We start from the raw sequence: 23,250 nt of genomic DNA, 5'->3' as shown, positions 1-23,250 counted from the left end.
CCTGAAAAAAACAAACAAAAAAACAAAAAAAAAAAACAAAAAAACTCTTTCCATTGCAAGTACTTTAGGATCTAATGGAGTAGCAAGTGATGACAAAAATAAGAAAATAACATGTTAATGATAAGTGCTAGGAAGCAAAAAACAGTATGATGCTTAGTGAGACTGGAAATGCCAGAAAGATGGATATTCATGGGAAGGCCCTCAGAGAAGGGGGATTTTGAGTCAAGTTAGGAGAAGAGTGAGCAGATACTGTAACAGAAGGAATAGCCTCCTAGGATGAGGGCTTGCCCTGCCTGATGTGGCCAAGAAGCAGACCAAAGCCCTGGGTGGCTAGAGCAGGAGAAAAAGAAATGGATAGAAGGTGTCAGGCAGTAATGAGAAGCCAGACTACCGAGAGTCTTAGAGGGCATAGCAGGTGTTTGCTGTGAATGAGACTGGAGCCCAATGAAGGTTTGACTTGAATATCAACATGGTTCCTCGAATTGCTCTGTTAAAAGAGCCTCTACAGGAAGTGAGGTTAGAAGTAGGACTAATTCAAATTGTTTTCCATCTTTTTATTAAGCCAGAAAACATTGGGGATTTTTATTTTTTTCATTTTTTATTTTTTTGCTCGAAGATGTATTCTGAAGAACACTACATTATATATTTTTATATATCCTATGCAATAGCAATATATATTTTGTTAATTTCAGACATGCAACATTGTATAAAACAGTATGTAAACATACACTTATCCACTAAGTTAAGCTAACAAACATAGCTGGAGTTGCCAGTAAAGACTTCCCTGCCTCACCTCAGTGACTTCGGCTTCTTCCTCCTTATCCCAAAGGTCATCAGTATCGTGCATGTCATGTTTATGATTCAACGATTTTTTCATATTTCACTTTTTTCGCAAGCAGCTCTAAGAGTATACGTGTGTGTCCCTTTCAGCATTTCATAGTGTGTCCGGAAAACAGAATTCCTCTAAGTATGTTCAACAGAGCCAAGGTGATGCAGTGAATTATTTACACAATCTTGAAACGATGAGGAGGTAAAAAGAGCAAGAAGTCCTAGCACTGAGCCACAAGGGTTTCAGTCCTCTAACGTGCAAGCTGCTGCTCCTGCTGTTGTTGCGAGGAATGATGTGCGGCAGAAGCCTGTATCCCTCCACCAATCCTAGGACCGGCTCTGGAGGTTGAAGTTCCTGATGCTGATGTTTCCCTCCGGGAAACAGGCCAGGGACAGGTGCAGCAGTGAGGCTGCAGAATCGCAGCTACAGCCATGGGAGAGCAGAACACGATAAAGAGAAAGTGGAAACAAGCTGGGAATGAAATCCAGGACATTTGATTTTCAGACTTCTAGCTCTCTGCCTTGCAGAGAAAAAGCACAGGAAGTTGGAATCAAGCAAGGAGATATTTGACAAATTTGGCACACTTCCATGTAATCGTCCCACTTTTTACAATTCCCTCCGCCACACAAGTAAATCTCTTAAATTACCTGGAACTAATTTCTGTCTTTGGTGTAGACAGCCAATTTTGCTTTTCCCAAGTTATCACTAATGATTCCGATTGATGTCGTAGGTTCACTAAAGACTAATGCCACCTTGTCGTACGTTATGCATGCTCAAAAGTTTAGAAGTTATTTTTTCTGTATCCTGTTTTCTATTGCACAAGTAAGTATGTTTAATGATCTCTGCATCAGGAACTATAGACTCTGGGCCTTAGATCTGGTAGGACGAATGTCCCCACATTAATCTTTGATAGTCTTAGTTATTCTTGGCAACTCTCATTTTCAAATACAGTTTAAGATAGTCAAGTTTTCTAAGAAATTAGGTAGAAAAATATTGATATGGTTTTAAATTCATAGAGTAATTTTTGGGAAATTCTATCTTTGTATTAGACTTAACCAATGAATGTGATATCATGTCCTTAATAGCTCTTAATAAAGTTTCTATTCAATATTCTGTGATAATCTATATAAGAAAAATAATCTGAAAAAGAATGGATGTGTGTATATGTATAACTGAATCATTTCGTTGTACAGCAGAAATTATCACAACATTGTATCTCCGCTATACCTCAGTAAAACCTTTTTTAAAATAAAGTTTATGTGTCTCCACAGGAGATAATTTATCTTTCGTTAGAGTTACTCCTGGATGGTCTTTTGTTGTTGTTGTTGCTATTACAATTATCTTTCTTTTAACTACTTTTTAAAAAGCAGTCTGTGACTAGCATGTGGGAGTACAGTTGATTTTTAAAATATGTATATCTAGCTACTCATTTATTTTAGAGACTTGCAAATCCTTTGGATATAAGCAGTAATAGATACTAATTGTTATCTTCATACCCTGATTTGAAACATTATGCTTCTAAATTTTTTTCTACTAAAAATTTATAGTAAGTGACACAAAGTTATTTGTTCAATTTTTTTTCAGTTTTTTTTTAATAATTTTTTTTTATTTTCCCACTGTACAGCAAGGGGGTCAGGTTATCCTTACATGTATACATTACATTTTTTTCAGTTTTATTGAGATAAAATTGAGATAATATCACTGAGTCTCAGCTGTGCAACACTTGTTTTTTTCTTTGAGTGAAAACATTTGGGTATGCTATGAAATTTTTACTTTGGAAAAATTTTTTAAAGAAACCCTGGCTGCTTGAGAATTTATAATGAGATTATTCTTACTTTTCTTGAGTTAAAACAAATACTCCTTGGTTATGGAAACCCAAAGACAAGGAATTAAATGCAAGCTCTCAGTTCCTACATCCCATCAGTACATTATAAAGGCAAATATAAATCCCACTAAGGGGACAGTTTTATAAATTAGAATTTCAAGAATCACACACAAGGAAACAAGTCACCATGAGTGAGGAGTAGCAATAATAAAACACAGTTAATTCAGATAGCCATGTACCTCAGACTGCAATAATTGGATAAACCACACAACGACTGTCTAAGAACTGTTTCATGAATTCTTGTTGGTATTTCCCCAGGCCCCCTCTCCACCCTTTCCGGGTGCCCAAATAAAATCAAAACAAGAAAGATTATCAAAGACTTATCAGGGAGAAAAACAAAATGAATTTTTAGGAATAAAAAAATAAAATTATTATAATTTTAAAATTCAACAGACCAATAAAATCAAAACAAGAAATTATCAAGGACTTATCAGGGAGAAAAACAAAATGAATTTTTAGGAATAAAAAAATAAAATTATTATAATCTTAAAATTCAACAGACCAACAGCACAGCTTGAAAGAAAGGTAGTAATAAGGAAATTACACAGAACTCAGCAAAGAGGGTGGTAAAATTTAAGACGAAAGAGTGATCCAAAGACCCTGGACATATACTAGGGCTGTTGTGATGTCTGGTGGAGGCCCCATCTCTTCTGAAGAGCCTTGCCCTTGCTTCTGCCAGGGCCAGCCCAGAACTATTGACTTGGGATCACATTACCTTAATTTTAACTCTGGCATTTCCTGGACCATGACAATCACATAAATAATACAAATGCAAATCCTGAAACTGAGAGAAACTTGCTATAAATATCTGTGGAGATGTTTCCCCCTGTGAGACCCTAGGCTCACATGGGTAAAAATTCCCCTCTTAATAGAAAACTTATTTTTCCCCACTGTTCCTTTTTAGGAGTTCGCGGGAGTGGCACATCCACCCCAAAACAGGAGGCTGGCCATTCAGAATGCTGGTTTCCTGCTCCGCGTCACCTTTTAGGCTCTCTGATGCCCTTCTTCTCTCAGAAGATCGTAGAGAATTTACAGGGAAGTTCTAGAGATTTTCAGAGTATTTGGGATACCTACTCTGCTGCAGTGTAGAAACACAAAAACGTCCACATGTGCTTTATGCTTTGATGATGATCTATGTAAAACAGGATATGAGCATATTCTGACGAAGTGGGTGATCATATTTATCTAGTAATGATCTCAAACTTTCATTGTCCATCCTTGCAACGCATAATGTTCTTTTTAATGTGATGGGCTAGTAAGACATAACATGGGCATAGTTAAGTCATGTTGACTTAACACATGAATGATTTATGAACATCAAAGGAAGCCTAACGTGTTCTGCACAGCAGGTCAAACAGAAGGATGGTGGATGAATAGAGACATGGTGGAGCACACAGTGGGATAAACAGGCTGAATTCCAATGACACTACATCGAAATAATCAAGAGCACATTTATATCATGCATATCAAATTAGTAAAAGATCATCCTCCTAACTTGATATTGTTACGTGAAAACTATGGCGTTTGTAATGTTATTTATAATTAGATTGCCTTTGTGATATATATTTTATGATTACAAGTAGAAATAGTTATTACATGATTTTGTGTTCTACTGTCTTTTAGTGACATTGAAAAGAATTTGCATTAGTATGTTTGACCACTGGCCCCCACCCACCCAGTAACCCAGGGTATTGAATTCCTCTGTAGCCAACAGATTATTAGTCAAATGTTGAAGAGAAAGAATTTGGAATTCTGAGCAATCCAGTAATTTAAAATAAAAACTTAAGAGAATAAAATTAGCTAAATATTTTGTTGAAGGAAAAGCTTACATTATATTGCAGAAGGTTGGAGGGTCCATTCTGGTAGCTGATAGTTTCCCTCAATGGGTAAATTTGAGAAGCTCAAGAATGAATTATATTTGCAAGTTGAATGTAAAATAAGTATAATCAGGCCATAATATTAAGACATATAAGAAAGACGGAAAGAAAGAAAGAAAGAAAGAAAGAAAGAAAGAAAGAAAGAAAGAAAGAAAGAAAGAAAGAAAGAAAGAAAAAGAAAGAAAGAAAGAAAAAGAAAGAAAGACGGAAAGAAGGAAAGAAAAAGAAAGAAAGAGAAAGAAAGAAAGAAAGAAAGGAAAAGAAAGAGAGAGAAAGAAAGAAAGAGGGAAAGAAAGAAAGGTATAAATATAGATAGTTATTTTGAAAGCTTCTGATGTCCAGGAATTATGACTAAACCTTACACAAGCTTTAATTCTTTAAATACTCACAAACCCCAAATTTCCAAACTGGATTTTAGAGACATAACAGGACACACTCACTATCCATTGCTAACCCAGTCCTAGTTGTCCGAATGTCTAACTCCAGAGTATATGCTTTTTTTTTTTTTTGTCTTTTTGCATTTTCCAGGGCTACACTCGTGGCATATGGAGGTTCCCAGGCTAGGGGTCTAATCGGAGCTATAGCCGCCGGCCTACACCACAGCCACAGCAACGCAGGATCTGAGCCGCATCTGTGACCTACACCACAGCTCACAGCGACGCCAGATCCTTAACCCACTGAGTGAGGCCAGGGATCGAACCCTCAACCCCATCGTTCCTAGTTGGATTCGTTAGCCACTGTGCCACGTCGGGAACTCCATATGCTCTTAATCTGATGTTATATTGCCTCCTAGACAGAAGTCTACAAAGAGCACATGTGTTTATGTAGAGAAAGAAGGCCTTGTGCTCAGTTCTGCAACTTGCCAGAATAAATTATTTGCTCCTTCTAGGTTTGGGCCTTCTGATTTGTAAAAGAGAAATGATAGCTACTCATTAAGGATGTTGTAAGGGTAATGGTTATGGCCACGCATGGCACCAGGCGTGCCACAGAGATTCCTTCACCATCTCTAAAGGAAATATCTCAATCCGCCTCATTTTCTGTACTCCTTGCAGTTTTCCTTTTGTCTGCACACTTCTTGTTTGTTTTTGTTGTTGACGTTCCTTTATTTTGTGGCTATTGTTCCTTTAATTTTTTTTGGTTGTTTCACCTTCTCACAAGTTTCCCTTTTGGCACTTGCCAACCTCTCCTTTATCTTCCTCCTCCATCTCTCCCGTTCTTCTCCACATCTTTAATTCTCTGAGCCATTATCTTTGCATACTTCTCACCTCTGCAGCCCCTGCGTTTTTCTCCTCCGATTACTCCGTTTTCCCCTTGGATGTCAATTCCTTTAAATAACTTCCCTATTTATTCATGGTGCACTAACGCAGTCATTCCAGAGGGAAGGCATCAAACTACTTTAGCTTAAAATGCCCGGACATATATTACAATATTTATTTTTCCCTTCTTGCTATGTATATCAAAATTATTGCTTTAGATTTACCCTACGTTCAACAATAAATAGAATGTCTTGCATAATACAAGGAAGCTTGCTGTAGCTGTTCAAATAAAGTCCTGTGATCTGAGCAGATCACAGAGATGAAGCATAGGAAAGGAGATCTTTTCAAGCTTAATCAAAATCCACTGTATGGAACTTATAGTTATGAGTTATCAATACCCTGTTTTGTTCATTGTTGGGGGTTAGTAATAATCCTATTGTTAAAAATATTTCTGGAGTTCCTGCTGTAATACGTGGGTTAAGAATCTGACTGCAGCGGCTCAAAGTGGCTGCAGAGGGTCAGGTTCGATTCCTGGCCAGGTGCAGTGGGTTAAAGGATCCAGCATTGTCACAACTGCAGCATAGGTCACAGCTGTGGCTCAGATTTAGTCCCTTGCCCAGGAACGTCCATAGACTAAGTGTGCAGCCATAAAAAAAAAAGAAAATCAGAATAAACCAGAATTTCTTTAAGTTCAGGTTATAGTCATATTAATCTTTTGTTCTCATGGTGACATATAAAAAACGGATGATGAACATGTCATATATTTAGTGATCTATTTAAAATAAAATTTATTTTACAAACATGAGTATTTTTCCCTAATAGTCTAATGACATGTGTGTCAATTAAAAATTGGTTGCTTTTTAAGGATGGTTTTTCTCTTTGTAGTCTGGGATTATTTCCTCTGAACAAATAGGACTTCCAGAATAATCTCAATTAAGTAAAGCTGATGTCAGAAACAGTTTTATAAATATTTAGGAACCAAAACCTTTGATTCTAAACCATGGAAAGTGACTCTGCACTAATATTGTCTGACAGTGACCTAATTAGAGTCATTTGCATACTAATGAGACTTTGAAGGAGATAAGCAATAGCATGCTTGTAATAGATAATTAATTTGTATTTCAAAATAAGCTATGGCTATTTAACAACAACTCAAATGACACATTGAATTAAAAGAGTTGTTCAAGTTACTTCCTAACAATAAACTCCTGTTACCGCTTTTCAATTTTGCTTACACTTCAAGCTGATGAACGTAGCCCAAGAATCAATTTATATTCATAAGGTGACTCCTCATTAAGTGCTTAATTCTCAAATTCATCTTCAAAATAATCTCTCTCTTTGCCAAGAAATTCAGAATGATTTATGTATCATTAATTAAAATAGTTTCTTATGTAGCAATGTGCATCTGGATAGTACAACGCGCTTTTCAAAGAATCTTACATCATCTCCCAGAATCATAATTCCCATGTTTTAGTTGTTGAAAGGTTTGCACCGAGGGTTGCAAAGATTTGGGCACAGAAGGCAAATCAAAATGAATCAGGCTACTGGGCTCGTCTTCTGTCGTTTTCCTTTTGTCTCCTAACATGAAATAAGATGCACAGAAGCTGGAACACAGTGACCAGGACAACTAATACACTTGTTCTCCATGTCCAGTACATTCCCCCTTATTGATCATTGAAAGCATAAAATACCCAGCATCACTCACCAATCACTGCCATCCGTAATGGATAAGTGAGCCGGGGTGATTTATATGAATGCCTTTCTCCTCTAAGCCACTAATTTTTCTTTCATGTAAGTTTCCAACGGTAACTGCGGTTTATTTTCATAAAGATAAGTCACTCTACAGTATAGCTGTTCTGTTATCAATTACCCTATGCCTAGCTGTCCTGAAAACAGAGCACTGAGGACATAATTGTGGGTGAATTATGAAAATAATACAGGCCTTTATCCAAGAGAGAGTTCAAATTTTCACATGAAAAAAATTTCCCCACTGACCCCAGAGGGCACCTTCAACCCAGACAAGCATTACTGTTATTTATGTAGCCTCCGACAAGAAGATTAAGAAGAACCATTGTTGGAATTTCAGGTAAGTAGGAAAGAATTAACAGGTCAGCACAAAGGTGAGGAGGAAAAAGAACGTGGGCCATATGTATGAAAAGCATGAGGCTTGTCAATCATACGGTCTTGAAAATTCAGAATGATCTCAAAGGTTCCAAATGGGTTGTTATAATTTTATAAGTATTATTTTTATAATACGTTTTATATTATTCAATATGAAAATCATTTCACTGAAGTCTGAGGCTTGCCATTGTTTACATGATATTGTTCTAAAACACCAGTGTACACAGACACCGGAACTAGAAGAAACGTCAAGGGATGTTATATAATTTTATAATCTTTTTTAACCCAAAAAGTTTCGAGATTGTTATATTTTATATGGGGGAATCACTAAACACTGAAAAATGTTAGGTGACATTCTTAAAGGTCACAGACAAAAAGCAGTGGATTGCATAGTACTAAAAACTGCCACCTATATAAGATCTTAAATACCTGATTTTTTAATCTTCAAAGTCACTCGGAAATGTCAGAACAAGACACTTTTATGATTAACGTTTTTGGTTTTGCTTTTGTCTTAAGGAATCACATATTTTTAGTTTAGCAAATGGGTCACAGTTTAGATAAGTCTACTTTTCTTGCAAGGAAGCCCCTTCCAGGGTCCCTATTTTTGCAAAAGCTGATTTGAAATCTACACATAACAGTTTATCCGAGCAGGTACATTCTAATCTTTGCATTGCAACATCCCTGTTGAATGTCTGCATTTGAAGGCTAATGATCACACGCAAATATTGCAGATAAGACTGAATTGAAATCAAAACAAAAACATCCTACCAATTCGGCAGTGCCTGTTTGCTAATATGTCAACACCTAAAACTATACTTACCATGCTAAAATATCCCATCTATTTCCAAACATAAAAATAAGCCAAGTTGGATTTTCTGACACAGATAGAGCTGAACCTGTGCCACTCTGTAGCGATTAATCTTTTTCTCCAAACTGACATCAGCATTTCCTATGCTCCTATGCTTAGGTTTTGGGACCCTAAGTCATTTCATGCCTTGTTCAGAATTTATACACCCTGCTCCATGGATACACACTCACAGGTAGATACTCAGAGAGTAGAACCGTAAAACTGCAAGTGAAAAACAATGCGGTGTGATCTAGCATCTGAAGAAATATTGTCTTAATCACTGAGATTCTTTCAGGATGCTGAAAATCCTGAGTTTCTGACTTTGGGCACTTTAAAGTACTGCTCTAAAAGTCACCTTGTGCATGTGATAGGAGCTAGCAACACATCACCAAAATGACATTTCCTTTAAAAAAAAGTCATCCTTTCTGTGCACTTCAGATAAAAATAGCAGAGGCCTCCAGCACTGTTCCACATTTTATGGTCTCATGGACAAGCACAAGAAGTTTCATTTAAAAAACAACAAAACCCATGGTGTGTTCATTTAATTGTACAGAATGTCAGAGTTTTCCGGAGTTACCCCTTCAGTCTCAATTAGATCTGCATAGTTGATGGGTATCTGCCGTTTGCTCTGGCAGTCATGAGGCTGAGCAGATATTATGGGCAGTTCTGCAAGTGCTGTTGGCCACACTGTCCTCCACCCCCTGGAAACATTTGGAATTTGGGGTATTAACGTCCAATGACTTTATAAGAAAGAGAAAAAGAGACTCAAAGATGGAAGTCCCTCTTGGTTCTTCTTGCATGGTGTTCATAAAGATAGGGTAGCTCTTATCAGCAATAGCCTTGAATGCTCAATCTTATTAAAGGATTCATGTCAAAAGTCACCTGCAAGTTCAAGACTCTTCTTGAAGCTCGGAGCCATTAAGCATGCTTTGCTTCCCACCACCACCATCATCCTTGTACAGATTTTTGTCATCTGCTTACTCCATTTCATTGTCAATAAATTTCACTTTTTTTTTTAATCTTGCCCATAGCATGTGGAAGTTCCAGGGCCAGGGATTGAACCTGTACCGTAACAGTGACCCAAGCCACTACAGTGACAATGCTGGATCCTTAACTGGCTGAGCCGCATAGGAACTATTATGTTTCCTTTAGTTGTCTGAGTTGCCCAAATGGAACCTACGTCCCATTCACCATTTTACTTACAGAGACTAGCCCATCAGGCCCTCTGTAAGTCCAAAAACACTTCTCTGTGTACAGCTCATTCCTAGCTTGTAGCTCCATGCAGCCAACAACTACAGGAAAAAGAAGAGTCACGAGGTCTGTGTATTTTCCTCCCAAGTAGTCCTCCCCAGCCAGCGGTTAAAAGGTGAGTGAGTCCAGCACTGGGCTGGACGCAGGGCAGTTAGCCATGATGTTCCTTGTCTACACTATGTTGGTAACAGGGATGTTGAAAAAACCCTCTTCCTCAAGTCGCCCGAGGTAGAGCTTTCATCAGCCCTGAGATAATAGCTGTCACTAAGGTCCTCCCAGCACTGTCTCAATTAACCTCCCCATTCAGGCATCATCCAATCTTTTGGGCTGATGGGTCTAGGAAAGTCTACTGAGGTCATACCCAGACCAGAACGCTTCTCAAGATAAATACTGAGAAAAAAGCACGAAGGGATTGGCCGCAGGGTAGAATGCAGCCCAGTGGTCACCTGAAACTATTTCCCTCACACTCAGCGTCACAGGTTTCAGTTAAGTAAGTGTGTTTGGGGAACATCCATTTAGGTAAACCTTCTATAAAGCAGAACCCCTTCAGTGGATTGTAGATGGTTGGTGGCTTCCATCGAATCTTTGGAGAATTCTGATCCTCAGACTTTCTTTTCATTTTTTATTTTTGCTTTTTAGAACTGCACCTGCCGCATATAAGAAATTCCCAGGCTAGCGGTCGAATCAGGGCTGCAGCTGCCGGCTGTCACCACAGCCACAGCAACACAGGATCTGAGCCACATCTGCATTCTTAACCCACTGAGCATGGCCAGGGATCAAACCCACATCCTCATGGATACTAGTTGGGTTTTTTAGCATTGAGCCATCATGGGAACTCCTGATCATCAGAATTTCGATGGAGATGATCAAGACCAGTGCTGTGACTACGGAAGGAAGACGAGAGCAAAGACACATGCAAGCAGAGCGCTTGCAGGCTGGCGTGTGACCCTCAGCGTCAGACATGTCACATTGGGTTAGTCAGCCAGAGGATCAGAAGACAGGCTGTTTATTCCTGTCTCTCTCTCACAGTGGATTAGCCACACTGGATGGTTCTTCTTCAGGGTTCACGTCCACGGTCGAGAACAACTCCGCACTTTCCCAAAACCTCAGGAGGGTGTGTGAATCTGCCTCTTTGAGATGAATGCACTCATGTCTATATTGTTTCCCTTAACAGAAAAGTCTGTCTCCCTCTTTCAGAATAAATATGGATAAATAAAAAAGGTGAGCATATGTAGACGTAAAGAAAAAATATGGGGGCATATAACTGTGAAAACTTATCAAACAGTGAGAATAAACCTAGAGGCAAGATATATTAAGATAAGGCCCATGCTGTTTCCATATAGATATGGGGACCATTTATTAAAAGTTTTAATATATCAAAGAGGCAGCTTCTGATTAAAAAATGTAAAAAGACACTGGCTTTGGGGGCAGTAGGTATGCCATAGCAGGAATGAATCAATGTGGTTGAATTAATTCACTTCCAAGGGTCTCTTATTTTTTTGCTTTTAGCCTCAATTATGATTTTGAGATTGGAAAGCCTGAATTAGGACCCTAAGTGCAGATTCTGGAGTCAGATATCCTACTTTAACTCTAGATCCACTAATTTCCTAGCAATATGACTTCATCCAGTTCCTTAATTTCTCTAAGCTTCTGTCTTCTTATGACAAAAATGGATATTTTATTAGTAGTGACCTCAGGACACTTTTGGATGGATAAACTAGAGTGTAGGCAAGTTGCTTTGCACACAGTCAAATAAATGCTCTAAACAAATAAATTCGTGCTTCTGAACAGAAGCCACAGGTCTAGTTCCAGTCATGATCTTGCGAAGGTCAGCTGATTCCACACGCATTTATCTCCAAAAGATTCATCTTCTGCACCGGCTTTCTTTGGTAACCATCTTCTCTCTCTCTTTCTCTCTTATTCTTACACACACACATGCACACAAACACACACGTAGTACACAATGAGGACAGTGGTAATCATCACTCACAGAGTTAATGCACATCAGACAATGATTTGCATTAATGTTTTCCATCATTTGCAGTTGGTTAAAGAACCTTATAAGGTAGACGCAACCTCTTACAGTGACCATGTCTACCTTCTTAATGCATCTTTTTCAGATGTGCTTTCTTTGGATACTGCTCTGAGAAAGTTAATTTATACAGATAATGACACTAGCTTATGATTTAAAAAGCAAATCCTGCTCTTATCTTTCTGATGTTACTATTTTTTTATTGCCAAAGTGCTCAAAATACTTGAGTTCTCTTCACACTTGTGATATGAGCTAGTTTCTCAAAATTTTCATCCTTCGCTGTTGAGTGTTGAGGGAACTGCTTATTCGTCACAGTTGAGAAAGGATTAAAATTGAGCCAACGATGAAACTGCTAAAAATTATCTTTAGTCTGATTTTGTACCTGAGGTTTTATTTAAAAACTAAAAGAGAGGAAAGGCGGAGTACAGAATAAAATATCATAGAGATGTGTACTGATTCGTAAATAGAATTGGCATTGATTGGCACAAAATAGAAATATTGAAACTCTTAATTATTAAAATGTGGTAATAATAATAATTAATGCCTATTAATGTGTAGTATACCCAGGGTGGTCCCGTGAGTTTTACTCCTTGCTATTCAGGACATACAATCTCTTCCCTTCTGCAGGTGAGGGCCACCTGACTTGCTTTGAGCGAGTGGAATGTGGCAAAAGTGAAGGGACTTTGTGAGGAAGTAGTTAAGGTAAAGTTAATCTTTCCATTGCAAATAGGTGTGTCCAGGTTTGTGGGGGCTCTGTTGCCTGGGAGTGGACAGAGGAGCTGGTTCAGGACCCTTTGAAGGAGGGAGCTACTCTTTTACAGTGAGGAGTCTCAGGAAAATAACAATGATATTCCTGATTCCAGAGGTGGAGGGGGCCCATGGGGTGGTAGGTGTGGTAGGAAGAACAGTTTCAGTAGTCAGCCTGATGGAGCAGCGAGCTGATAGACTGGACGGTGGAGAAACGTCACAGAGGACAGACACCTGCTTAGTCTTCCAGGAGGAGGGCCTCTCCATTCCTCAGCTTCCACCCGCCAGACCTGATCTGGCAAAGTGACCCTCACACCCTTTGTGGCATACGGAGCAACTCCTATTGATGAAGCAGATGTAAACTAAGGACATACATCTCAAGCCTTGATGTTATTGAATGAGTAATGTAAACAGCCAACACAGCACAAAGATTGATTGTGAAGTGAAGGGATTTTGTGATTAAGTAGTTAAGGTAAAGTTAAATGACCCAAGGGTAACTGGTGTCTCTTGCTGATAGCCAGAATACCACTCTTCTCCAGACTCAAAACACACTGTCATTTCTGCACATATGCCTGGCATTATTTTCTCTGTGAGGTTTTCACTGCTCTATACCAAATGTAAGAAAGCAAAAAGGAGATGCTTTTCAGAAGTGGAGATATAAATACACTAATACAGCACTTAATAAAGAAATCAAATATTGCCTTTGGTGTTCTAAAATAGTTTAATAACTTGCTTCAATAACCCACTTCCTGTAAAGTTTGTGTAACTCAAAGGAAAAGTAAATATTTTAGTTGGTTTGTTTTTGCTAGTTTTGAAGTACCAAATATAAACCAATAATAAAAAAACAACAATCATCCAGAGATAATCTTAAATTATGAGATTCTATCTAATGGCATGTGTAAACAGAACTGAGGATTGTGCCAGCTTTTCTAGAAGTTTCTCTGATATGTATTTAACAACATTTAACATTTTTCTAATGACAAAAATCATATACAATATAAGAAAATATTCATTGAATACAAGCTTTGATTCAAAAATCTAGAACACATTTTTGAAAAATAATAAGTGAAACAAATTATACTAAAAAATTTAATTGTATTTGTGGAAAATAAAATAATTATATTAGTAAGAGTCAGGAAATATAACCAAATTGTGCCAACCCAGAGACAAAAGCTGGCTTTTTGAATTGATAGGAAAAAACAGAAGACAGTTTAAAATAGGTGGGTGTTAACATGGACAGAAGATCATACAACATTCATGTTTTTACATAAATATGGGGAGTGCAGCCCAATATGAGGAGATATTGGGAAATTTTGGGAAGCAAAATGATAGTAGATTCTGGACAACATCGTTGTAGGTTAAGAGACATTTTCAGCCGATGAGTAAATAATAATGAAATGTTCCTCTAACAAAGGTACTAAAGCTCTAGTTCATTGATTTTCAAAAATATATGTCAGCTAAGTGTGCTAATTCTTTAAATGAATCTTGTTGGAAAACCAAACAGACCACTAACCCAAGTGGAAAGGCAAGGTTAAGGTGGGGAGAGTTCCTTTTGCCGTTCTCAGCAGCTCTTAAACACGGTTCCCCAGACCACTACAGGTTCCCCAGTTTGCAAACCACTACAGCCCCTTAGAAGTGTGAGTGCTTGACAAGTATGCCAATTGGGAATTATTTGGAGGAGCTGCAGCCCTACTGCTGAACCCCTAATGAAGTTGCTTCAATAGATTTGATTCCAACATTCCTACATAGGGGCTGAATAAACAAGTTGTGTGTACAGATGAATCACAACTTGGCAATGCAATTCTGAAGAGCAAGTGTTTTGAAAGATAATAGAAATACATATTCAACGTTGGCTAAGTATTACTGAGTAATGGATGCCAGAGACATGGTTACTTCATCCTCAAGGGATCGAGTTTCTTTGTGTTACCTCCTCAGTGATCCCAGGTTCATGCCACATCCCATCACGGAAGCAAAACCCATCCTTGGTCCTGAAGTGAAGGTCCAGGGATTCTGTGCTCTTATAAACGGTGCTGAATTTTTGGCCCTGCACTATCAGAATGTCTACCCCAGACGTCAGCAGTCTAGGGTGCACCCCTGATGTGTGTGGCCAGTGAGGAGAAAAGACTTTTCCCTATCTGTGAGATTGGAAAGTTGAGAGAAGGATTATATAGTCTAAAACTTTAAATCATATGAAATTCAAATCTCAGTGCCCAGAAATTAGGTGTGTCGGTACACAGCTACCTTCACTTGATCGCATATTGTCTGCTTTCCTGATATGATACTGTTCCCTAATCTAATGGAGATCCTAAGCTCTCAAAGCCAAAAATATTTACTATCTCTTGCTTTGCAGAAAACGTGTGTCTGCTCCTGAGAGGTGATATCAAATTAGCTACATTAGCGTGCTTTGTCAGGAATATGGTCCTAGTCTAGCTTTTTAAGAATTTCTCTTTATGAAATCATCATTTTTCATGACAAGAGAAAAAATACAGAGTCACAAGTTGTGCGTATTTTCCACCTATTTTTCCACGCTGACTTTACATCAAGCCATAAACTTTATAGTACTTTACAAAATTGGAAAACATCGGGTATCACCTGTATGTTGCATGTGTTTTTATAGTGAAACAGCTGTTTAGGATTAGCTATGATTTCATATTTTCCTAAAAAAGCAGCTGAGAAACATCTTGTCTTACACCAGGGCCATAATATCTCATTATTACTTCAATCTGCCTGAATAAGTAAGCAATATTGAAACAATGACTAGAACTTGCTGCCCAATTTTTAAATGTTAAAAATTTTTAAATGGTACATTTTTATGCATTTGGAAAGAAATACTATATGATAATCAACATAAAAGGAATATAGGTATTGCAAAGTTTATTGTAGACATATGGGCCAAACTAAGTGCCAGATGACGGAACTAAAGTGAAGATTTATAGATTACATGCATTCATTCTCAGAACAGGAATTTTCAATGACAAAGAAATTACTAAACTAACCTTCATTCATAGATATGTTCCCTTTTCGACTCTACCCCTGAGCCTTACAAATTTAGCTCAATTAAAAGAAGATAATTACATTATTATCTTACTGGAAGATAACATATTACAGTTATTTAAATTGAAAATTAAAAAAGAAATTTTATTTAATTTTGTAAATCGGCATAATTCTTCTTACCTTCGATAACACTACCCAGTACAATGTAGAAGTAGATAAAACTTTTAAATAGTTTGCATACATATTTCATGCAGTACACGTCCCCACTGGCAATCTGTTTTTTAATAAACATGAATTTGAAGGCTGAAATAAAATGGAAAACTATTACATGTTTGTATTAATCCTGTCTTTCAATAGAGGGGATCTCGAGGAACATTTAGGATTCTTCTAAAAAACAATTAGGTTAAAGTTAATTTAAAATTTTATATGCTTGAGACATTAATTCAGAAATGTAATTCTTCACTTGTTTGCCCTTATTTCGACTATCTGATTGAGAGAAATGAAGTCAGTAATCACTTAGGAAAATCAACCCCTAGTTGAAATACAATAACTTCAAAAGGCTAAAATTCAATTTCTGTCCAAAGTAAGAATTATCTAATTTGATAATGGAAAGAGCATGTTTGGCAAGTATGAATATAAATCTTAATTTGCATGTAACAATTTCATAATGCTGACAAAATGTGGATGGGTTGAATATTTACACCTAATGAACATTTAGTCCTTATGTTGTTCATATAGGTGGGAAATGGTAAATGGAATTGATGATTCTAAGTTCTCTTTTTGTTCTAATTTTTTTGAATTAAGATTGTTCATTTAAATGATGCAATTGACAAGGGCCTAATCTTTAAAATATACAAACAACTTATACAACCCAACAGCAAAAAACAAACAACCCAACTGAAAGATGGGCAATGGACCCGAATAGACATTTCTCCAAGGAAGTGATACAGAAGGCCAACAAGCACTTGAAAAAATGTTCAACATCACTGATTATTAGAGAAATGCAAATCAAAGCTACCATGAGATACCACCTCACACCAGTCAGAATGGCCATCATTAATAAGTCCACAAATAACAAAAGCTGGAAGGGGTGTGGAGAAAAGGGAACCCACCTGCACTGTTGGTGGGAAAGTAAGCTGGTACAACCACTATGGAGAACAGTATGGTGGTTGGAGGTATCTTAGAAAACTATACATAGAACTACAGTATGACCGAGCAATCCCACTCTTGGGCATATACCCAGACAAAACTCTACTTAAAAAAGACACGTGCACCCACATGTTCATTGCAGCCCTATTCAAAATAGCCAAGACATGGAATTAACCCAATGTCCACTGATGGATGATTGGATTAGGAAGATGTGGTATATATACAAAATGGAATACTACTCGGCCATAAAAAAAGAACAAAATAATGCCATTTGCAGCAACACGGATGGAACAAGAAACTCTCATCCTGAGTGAAGTAAGCCAGAAAGAGAAAGACAAATACCACATGATATCACTTATATCTGGGATCTAATATACAGCACAAATGAACCTTTTCACAGAAAAGAAAATCATGGACTTGGAGAATAGACTTGTGGTTGCCAAGGGGGAAGGGGAGGGAGTGGGAGGGACTGGGAGCTTGGGGTAAATAGATGCAGAATGTTGCCTTCGGGATGGATTAGCAATGTGACCCTGCTGTGTAGCCCTGGGAACCCTGTCTTGTCATTTATGATGAACACGTAATGTGAGAAAAAAGAATGTATACATGTATGTGTAACTGAGTCACCATGCTGTACAGTAGAAAAAAATATGTATATAAATAAATGATTTAAAAAATTATCCTAACAAGTTACAATAAAATGCTATGCAAGTAGGAAAAAAAAAGATTGTTCATTTCAAAATGACATAATTTCTATTTTCTCAAAAGCAAATATTAAATCAATATTTTATTCTCTCATATGATTAACTACACTGTTCTCAGTCCTATATAATTTGTACTAATGTAACTAATACCTAGAAGAGGCTAATTTACTTTCTTGAATAAAAGAATGAGCATTTAAAGTATCCCATTAAATCAATAACCTTAAAAACAGAGTTTATGTTAGTGACATAATAATGCCTCACCCCTTAAAGGCAATAGCAAGGAAAATATAATTTTCATGTGTATTACCTTTATTTAATTGTTACACAAGAAAACTTAAGGAAAAATTTTATTTGAAATTTCAATGGAAAAAGCAATATCATTTGTGACAGGATATTATAAAAGTCTATTTTGCAATTATTTTCTTAGCTCTAGTAATATCAAGTTTTTATAGGGAAATGCTCCTTTAGCTAAAAGTTACCCAGCACATTTTAGTGTATTTTAACTATAAGGAGAAAAATTCCAATTAGTCTTTTTTTTCTTTTTCTTTTTTTTTTTTAACAAACAGACTGATGAACCACTTCATTAGCTTTTTCATTGGAGAGATAAATTGTATGCCAAATAATTCACTGAAGAGTTATGTCAATATAATCCCTATGGCAAAAGGTACACCAAATATATAAAAAAGATAGAAAAGTGTGACACTCAAAGACACTCATTCTGCCATGAAGTTTTCCCTTTCAAACTATGCCTTCATTTAAGGGTTGTGTCTTAGCCCAGAGAAGTGATTTCTTTGCCACCAAAGAGAAGTAGCCCATTGCATCTCAAAGGTAGACATGCCATTGCAGTAAAGAATTTCTCTGGGCGTTCCCATTGTGGATCAGTGGTAACAAACCCGACTAGTATCCATGAGGATGTGGGTTCGATCCCCAGCCCCGCTCAATGGGTTAAGGATCCAGTGTTGCCGTGAGCTGAGGTATAGGTCGCAGATGTGGCTCACTCCATTCCCATGTTGCTGTGGCTATGGTGTAGGCTGGCAGCTGCAGCTCTGATTCAACTGCTAAAAAAAAAAAAAAAAATCTGTCTACGGAAAAGTCAGTATGTGCCTTCTTTGTTTTCTATACCAAGAGATGAAAGGTTTCAACAGCACACCATATTTTAGACATTGAAATGTCAAAGCCATGTATGTATTACCACCAGTGAACATTTTGAACACAGGATTCTGTTGGAAAGATCCAGTTCACTGTCGCTGCTAGTGGAAATGCCATAACAAATTAGAAACACTGTTTATTAACAATAATTATATGATTGTATTGAGAAGCCTGGACTTTTAATCTGGCAAGAGTGACAAAGGAAAAGAGAAGTGGGAAAAGGCACTAGCAGTATATTGAACAATGTGTTTAATAAATGGAGGCTGGCATGCGAGAGGGATATTATAATGTCTCCTGATGATGTGTATATATGTGTATGCATATGTATGAATCAAGAATCATAATCGACATAGATTTCTCACTTAATTTGCTTTTGTAAAAAAAAAAATTTTTTTTTTTTTGGCCATGCCTGCAGCACGTGGAAGTTCCCTGGCCAGGGACGGAACTCATGCCACAGCAGTGACTCAAGCCACTGCAGTGACAATGCCAGAGTCTTAACCCACTGTGCCACAAGGGAGCTTCCTTAACACGCTTTTCTGACAACAATTTTCAAACAGTCTTACCCTAAACTTCCTGCACATTATCACTAGAGTCTCTGGGAAAGTGATGGAGTAATTTCAAAAATGGCAACTTTCAGTGTATACGTAGTATTTCTATAAAATCAAAACATTGGTCATAGAGTGGGCCAAAATCTCATTTATTTACATCAATAAAATATGCACCTCAAGACAAACGGTCTCAGTTGAGTAATGTATTGCATTTTCCAGTGTTTTTAGAAGGAATGAGTAATGACAGTGAAAAGACTTAGGTTCATTAAAGAAAAACAAATGTAATGTACTGTAGTCCTTTATTTAGAAGGAGTCTGTGATGTGAGCTGACAGTTGCTTTGTTTAGACAAGTGTCATAGTTTTATTTCATTGACCACATTTTCAAAAGTCAAAGAGGGCAATCATTCTCTCAGCATCCAGCTGGACATCCGACCTCAACAGGCACACTAAAGAACTAAGGTATTCAAAATCAAATAACTACATGTTTTTTTCAATAATGGCAACATTTTATGTAATTTGACCCATATGGGTCTAGATCATCAATGGCCTGTTGAGGTGAAATCTAACCCTTGATTCTGAAATATTTTACAATAAACAAGAGATTTGTTGTTAATTAATGAGTGAAAACTAAATAGGCTATTTTGAAGTTTAACTATAAATAAATAATCCTCCGCCTAACATGATGTGACTTTGAACAACGGCATGCCACTCTGTCAGAAAGACTAGAAATCAGACAGTTCCTGTCTCTCTTAAGGTGATACCACTCGTCCTTAAAATGTTAGCACGTTTAATAAGAATGAAAGTAAATAAACTGGAAATGGCAAAAGAAGACTACATTCAGAGTAGAAGGGTTCTAAAAATTCTCAGTAAGGTTATTATTTTGCTGAATCATTGTCATTTGTATGTAAGTAGAATTCATCTACCATAAAACCAAGTTTGAGGGGAAATCTACCAATAACATAAAATTTAGAAAATTTATGTCTTTGGTAATTAAAAATAAATATTTTAATTAGTTTAAGCCTTAAGTCCACATTAAATTTTTATTAGTGTTTTCTAAAATTTTGCTTTCTAGTGGAAATCATAGTTTTTAATTAGGGATGCTTTTTTTTTGGTAAATTCAGCCCCATTCAGAATATTAGACACCATCATTTCTTCTATATAGCTTTGTTCCTCAACAAAGCTTTAAATAGATGACTTTTTTTCCTTTTTTCTTTTTCATTTTAATGACCACACCCATAGATATGGAAGTTCCAGGGCCAGGGCTTGAATCTGAACTACAGCTGCAACCTATGCCACAGCTGCAGCAACATCTGATGATTTAATCCACTGTGTTAGGCTCGGGATTGAACACAAGTCTCCACTGCCACCTGAGCCACGGCAACTTTATTCTCAACCCATCATGCCACAGCAAGAACTCTCATGACAGCGTTCTTCTTGAGTATCTCAAGACCTAAAACTGATCCACAGGATTAAGGCAAATGTCCACACTACTTCAGCTGAAAATAATTTAGTTGAATTGTCTAAAACGTGACACCAAAGCTTTAGTTCGGTAGTATTATTCAAATACTCCTCTTCATTAATTAATTTGCTCTTATACGTAGTAAAATTCTCTACCATCAAAAATCCAACAACTTATATGTAGGACCCTGTGAGCTCTAACCAGTCTTACCCCAAAACACAATCGCCGAGTTAAAAAAATAAAAGCAAACTCACAAGAAATTTTTGAAGAGTGTACAAATAACTGATAGTGAGCAAAGGGAGATGATTCAATTCAAGTGCCCTCTGGCTCTTTTCAAAAATAATTTTGTTTAGTCTGTGCTGTGAAATATACACCATGACGTATTGAATATTGACTACACCTAGAGTGGATGTAAAAGCTGTTTCCCAAACCCATGACAGATGGTTCGATGTAAATTAAAGCCATCACGCTCCCGTTTTGAGTATGCAGAAAATGGATACATTTGAAGGTACATTAGTTCCAAACTGTTTATTTCAAAACCATCGTACATTAAGAAAAATCGACCAATTTCTTGGCACAGACATCGTCTACCAGAAAATGTAAAATTGAAGCGTAGAAAAAGCCCAGTATGATATAAAATATTGAGCCTGTGTACAGCCTTTCTCAAGGTATAGTGAACATGGTGTTAAATATACAGGATTGTCTGGGCAAAGCCATTTAAAAAGTTAGCCGTCAAAAAAGGGAGGTGTGTGTACCCAACTCTTCTAACCGATAATGAAGAGACAAAATGCAAATCATCAGGGGTCATGGACCCTCAGCTGCTTATCTGAAAACCTGTTCTTGGAATGTAGTGATTTCTAAGTTTCTTTCATATACGATCTGGTGATCCATGCTATCTTTCTGTGGTTACCTAATTTGGGCTCAGGTGCAAATTTTGGACCTTCTTGAGTGCATAGTTGAGAGTGTTAAGAGGAATAACTGACAAGCTTGGCTGGAACCCATCCTCAGAGTGGAGTCTACTTCAGAGAATTTCCTCGAAAACAGACATGATGCTTACGCATTTAAAGCTGAGCAGTAAAGGGAAACCCTGAAGGATTAATCACCCAAAGACTCATATATGTCAGATCAATGGCTTCTTTACCATTGAGGTAGGTTTACCATAAACTAGCTCCTCAAAGTCCCAGGAAGGGGGTTAGCAAAATGTTCACCTGGTTTTACATTTGGAAAAACTGTTCTTATGACTGTGATTCTCTTTCCGCCCTGATTTTCTCTCCATTGCAATAGTCCTTATCTTAACTGGCCATTAAGAAGCTGCTATGGGAGTTCCCCTGTGGCTCAGTAGGTTAAGGAGCTGACATAGTGTCCAAGAAGATGTGGATCCAATCACTGGGTTAAGGATCACTCAGTGGGTTAAGGATCTTTTGTTTTGTGGCTGTGGTGTAGGCGGCAGCTGCAGCTCTGATTTGACCCCTAGCCCGGGAATTTCTATATGCTGCAGGTGTGGCCATAGAAGGAAAGAAAGCAAAAGAAGGAAGGAAGGAAGGAAGGAAGGAAGGGGAGAGGAGAGGAGAAGAGAAGAAAAAAAGAAGTTACTGTGATTTGGGGGATGCAAATGAGGGATGTTAGTATGGGAATTCTTTTCATTTGGATTTGGTAATTCAGGTTTATTTTATGCTTTGTCATCACTTCCATGGTAAGTTTCTGTGGGCTGACCCACAGAGCAGGAAACACAATCGGGAAAACATCCGCTGTCATTTATGCCAACCTGTTCAGTCTGAAGATGTGGATACAAGGCCAGAAGTCATATCACAGGTACCACACCCTTGATATCAAATCCTTCATTGCAGTCCTGATGAGAGAGGTGTAGAAGCAAGGTGAGGACTAGTGTCCCAACCCCTAGAAAGGTGAAACTGTGAGCAGGAGATTCAGTTTTCATTGACACTTATCAAAAGGAAAATTCAACTTCTCCCAGTAAAAATACGTATAAATGTGTGTGTATCCATATGTATATGTTTATGCACATATATATTATATACGTACATATAATAATTATAAAGGAAATGAAGATTTTATATTTTTTGATGAGAATTGGTTGGGATAGAATGAGGAGCCTCCCTGTGTTCATGGGGTACTGCAAAGCTCTGGGGTGCCTGTGTGAGTGGTTGCAGGTTTTATATAGCCCAGTCTACCAAATCATGTCTTAGGATGTCTAATGCATTTTTCTGATTAAATCTGGCAGTTCTAGACAAAATAAGACATATAATTGCTACCAACTCAGTAAATAGAGTATAGAAACTATAGTACTCTAGTGAAGTATTACAGCAACAGAGCATGTATTAGTCAATAGATCAATGCAGAATATGACTAATCTGATTACATAATAAGATAACTCAATGTACAGAGCA

Source organism: Sus scrofa, chromosome 11 (genome assembly GCF_054392235.1).
Source record: "Sus scrofa isolate SSC_HxYL_T2T_F1_AM1 chromosome 11, Sscrofa_HxYL_maternal_Yorkshire_Landrace_v2.0, whole genome shotgun sequence".
Classification (NCBI taxonomy): domain Eukaryota; kingdom Metazoa; phylum Chordata; class Mammalia; order Artiodactyla; family Suidae; genus Sus; species Sus scrofa.
The sequence above is the reverse complement of the archived record's forward strand: the minus strand, read 5'-3'. Positions refer to the sequence as shown.